The 4,117-nt window shown below is 37.2% G+C and overlaps 1 pseudogene; it reads right to left on the bottom strand.

Moving 5' to 3' along the window:
- Positions 1 to 449: 449 nt before the first annotated feature.
- Positions 450 to 1,086, bottom strand: LOC138161271 (small ubiquitin-related modifier 2 pseudogene; annotated as a pseudogene).
- Between the last annotated feature and the right edge of the window lie 3,031 nt (positions 1,087 to 4,117).

Genomic DNA, 4,117 nt, shown 5'->3' on the forward strand with positions numbered 1-4,117 from the left:
TTTTCTTTCTAAGTTTTATGTAATTTTATATAGTTATCTGTTTTATGTAGTAAGATTATAATTTGTCTCAAAAAAGGATTATTGAAGGGTTATTGATTTCTTAAGGTAAATGATTCTTGAGGTCCGAGTAGTAATTATTATTTAAAAATTTGATAGTATTCTCCTGCGAATACATCAAGACTAGGATTCCTGGCCCTCTCCCTGCCCTTGGTAGTTCCTTTACAGATAGATCTATTTCCTTTCTGAAGATTGCGTTAAGATCTCTAGTTCAGCTTCTGATAGTCTGGGTATTTTATATTTTTGAAGATATTTCTTTTTCTTTTGTGTTCTTTTTATTTTTTTTCATTTCTTCTGATTTTGTTGTGTTTAATCCTTACTCTGTTTTTATTTTGCTGATTGGATTTTCTGTTCTCCAGTGAAAAATCAAATTTTTAAAGAATATCTTTTTTTTTTTTTTTTGCCTGTGCACATACACCAGTTACTTTATGTACAATAAAGGAATGGGGAAGGGAATCAAAGAAGAGGGAAAACTATAGTGCAGTAGTCAGGATGTGGATGAACCAAATCTTGGTTTTCTAATTGTGAATGTATTGTTTTCCTTGGAAGCACAGTTCTGGAGTAGAGTTGTAGATTCTCTTTTTAGTAATCGCCTCCTGTCTGCTGCTGGAATACATCAATTATATCTTCATCCTCCATTTCCAACTGTGCACGTGTGTCTGTTTCATTGATTGGTTGCCCATCAAATCGGAATATGATCTGCCTCATTGACAAACCCTGTCGTTCACAATAGGCTTTCATTAGTTTACTAAGTGGTGTGTGCCTCTTAATCTTAAATTGCACCACTGAACCATCTTGCCCTGCCACCTTCAAATTAATGTGATCGTTGTTTTCAGTCTTGACTCCTTCCTTCAGCTTTTCGTCGGCCATGGTGAGTCCGGGGGTCTCCTCAGCTGCAGCTTCACAAGAGGCACCAGGATGGTCCGCTCCAAGGGAACGGAGGGAGAAGCAGCAGCGGTAGGAGCAGGAGGAGGAAGATGATGGTGGTGATGGGGAGAAAGAGGAGGAAAAGAAGGAGGAGGTGGAGGAGGAGGACGAGGAGGAAGAGGAGGAGGAGGAAGAAGAAGAGGAGGAGGCAGCAGCAGTGGAGGTACTGAGAAGAGTTATCAATTTTATTGGTCTTTTCAAAGAATCAAATTTTAGTTTTATTGCTCATTTCTATTGTTTTTGTTTCCAATTTATTTCCCCTATACTTTTTAATATCTCCCTTTTATGGTTATTTTAGCTATACTTCTTTTTTGGTTTTCTAATGTTTTAAAGGAACATTCAGTTCATTAATCCCCTCTTATTCTATTGTGTTAATTCATGTTTGCAAAGAAATAGTTTTTCCCGTGGGGATGACTTTAGCTGCATCTTAGAAATTTATGTATGTTGTTTCATCATTATTATTTTCTTTTATATAGTTATTAAGTGTTTCTGTGATTTGTTCTTTGGCCCACTTGTTCTTTGGAATTTCATTATTAAATCTACATTTGGGTCTGTATCTTTTGTTTGTGCTCCCAGAACCAGTGACTACTTCTACTGCATTTTGGTTTTTAAAGGGTATAAACTATTTCTGCCTATTTGAATTTCTTTCCAATATTTCTGTGCCCTATTATATTGTCAATTTTTGTAAAAGTTCCTTGTGGTACTAAAAATATGTATATTCTTTTGTAGTCCAATATAGAAGATGGTATATTCAATCCATTAATGTGTTATGAGTTTTGTTACTTGTAAAGCACCTACCATGTGCTAAATGTTAGAGATACAAAAAAGAGGCAAAAGAAAATATTGGCCATAAAAAGAACTTAAAATATAATGGGGGAGATAATATACAAACAAATATGTACAAAGCAAGCTTATACAGGATAAATAGGAAATAACTAACAGAGGGAAAGCACTAAAATTAAGAAGGTTATGGAAAGGTTCCTGTAGAATGTGGGATTTCAGTTGGGAATTAATTAAAGGAAACCAAGGAGGTCAGTATTTGGAGTAGATGAGGAAGAACATTCCAGGCATGGGGGACAATTGGAAAGAATGCCCAGAACCCACAGATAGAGTGCCTCATTGGTGGAAGAGCCAGCAGGCCAGAATTACTGGATCTAAGAGTATGTGTTGGAGAATACCTTGTAAGAAGACTGGAAAGGTAGAGGTAGGAGAGACTTAGCTTTGAATGCCAAACAGAGCACTTTGTATTTGCTTCTGGAGGCAATAGGAAGCTACTAGAGTTTATTGAGTAGGGAGGTGTCAGGATCAGATTTGTGTTTTAGGAAAATCACTTTAGTTGCTGAATGGAGGCTGGATTGGAGTGGGAAGGGATTTGAGGAAGACAGCCCCATCCATGGGCTGTTGGAATAATCCAGGCACGAGGTGATTGAAGGCCTTCACTAGAGTTATGGCAGTTTCAGAGCTGAGAGGAGCAGAACATATTTTAGAGGTTTTGCAAAGGTGAAAATGGTAGGCTCTGGCAAGGGTTTGTACATGGGGGTGGGAGGTAAGAGATAGTGATAAATCTGGAATGACTTTTAGGTTGTGAGCCTAAAACTTTGGAGGACAGTATTACAGTAACAGGGAAGGTAGGATGGAAGGAGCATTTAGGAGAAAAAATAATGAGTTCTATTTTGGATATATTGAGTTTAATATGTCTATTGAACATCCAGTTTGAGATTTCTTAAAGGCAGTTGGAGATGTGATGTTGGAGGTCAGCAGAGAGATTGGAGCAGGATAGGTACATTTGTGAATCATTGGAAGAGACATGGTTAGTAAAACGATGGAAACTGGTGAGATTACTGTGTGAAATAGTATGAAAGAGAGACAAGACCCAGGACAGAATCCTTAAAGACACTTAAGGTTAAAGGGGATGAACTGGAGGAGGATCCAGCAAAGGAGGCAGAGAAGGACTAGTCAGATAGGCAGAAGAGAAGCAGGAGAGAGTGGTATCTTGAAAATCTAGAGAGATGAGAGTATCAAAAAGGAGAGAGTGATCAACAGTGTCATGAACATGTTTGTAGACAGTAGGACAGGGAGAGATTGCAAATAAATAAAAGAGTGAGGATGATAGAGGGAGCAATCTGTTGGAGGAGCCAGAATGGAATGGGATCACTTGAACAAGTCAAGTTGTTAGTCTTGATGGCCTCTTCATCTTGTGAAATGTCTTTTCACTCTAGTTTCTTCAGCATTTTGTTCAGTTCCATATTTTTCTTTTTGTTTATCTTTCTGTTAGGATCCCAAACTATTAGACGTTGAAATATCCCATTATAATTTTATTACTCTCTATGTCTTCTTGTTGCTTAGATAATGTTGTCTTTGTGAATTTGTATGCGAAGGCATACAGAGTATAAAGGCTTATCACTGACATTGATTTGTTGTTTAGGGCTCCTTTCAGCATAATATAATCTCCTTATTTATCCTTTTTGTTTTTTGCAAATGTGTTTCCTTTATCAGATAGAATGATTGCAACTCCTGATTTTTTGGATTGACTTGCTACATATTTTTTTCCTCATCCTGTCATTTTTATTTTATGTATGTCTTTGCATCTCAAGAAAAACATATAAAGCCTACCTTTTCATGCTGATTACACATTACTCCTCTTATGTGGATGAACTTTATAGCTCAGCAACTCTCCCATTTTATGTTCCCTATGTAGGACATTCTACCTCCTACCTCTGTTCTTTTGTAGATTGTCCCCATGTCTCAGATGCTCTCCCTCTTCACTTCTGCCTTTTAGAACATCTATATTCCTTAAAGGATTAGGTCATATGGCACTTCTTTCAAGAGACCTTTCTTGATTATTCTAGTTTCTAATATTCTGCCCCCTCCCCTCCAAAAATTGCCTTGTATATAAGTTGTATGTATTTATCTGTGTACGAGTTTACTTTCTTAGTAGAATATAAACTCTCAAAGAATTTCTCAATTTAGTCTTTGTCTCTCCATCACCTTGCCCTGTGCCTGCTACACAATCAGCATTTATTAAGTGTGGCAGGCATTTATTGAGCAATGGCATCTTCCACACAAGAAAAATGTAGAAAAATAAATGGCCACTAGGACAAAGAGCCAAGTTATAGCCTAGAAGAAAAACTAG

Source organism: Petaurus breviceps, unplaced genomic scaffold (assembly GCF_028583685.1).
Source record: "Petaurus breviceps papuanus isolate PSGF00001 unplaced genomic scaffold, PetGlider_PUasm1.0 184, whole genome shotgun sequence".
Lineage (NCBI taxonomy): Eukaryota > Metazoa > Chordata > Mammalia > Diprotodontia > Petauridae > Petaurus > Petaurus breviceps.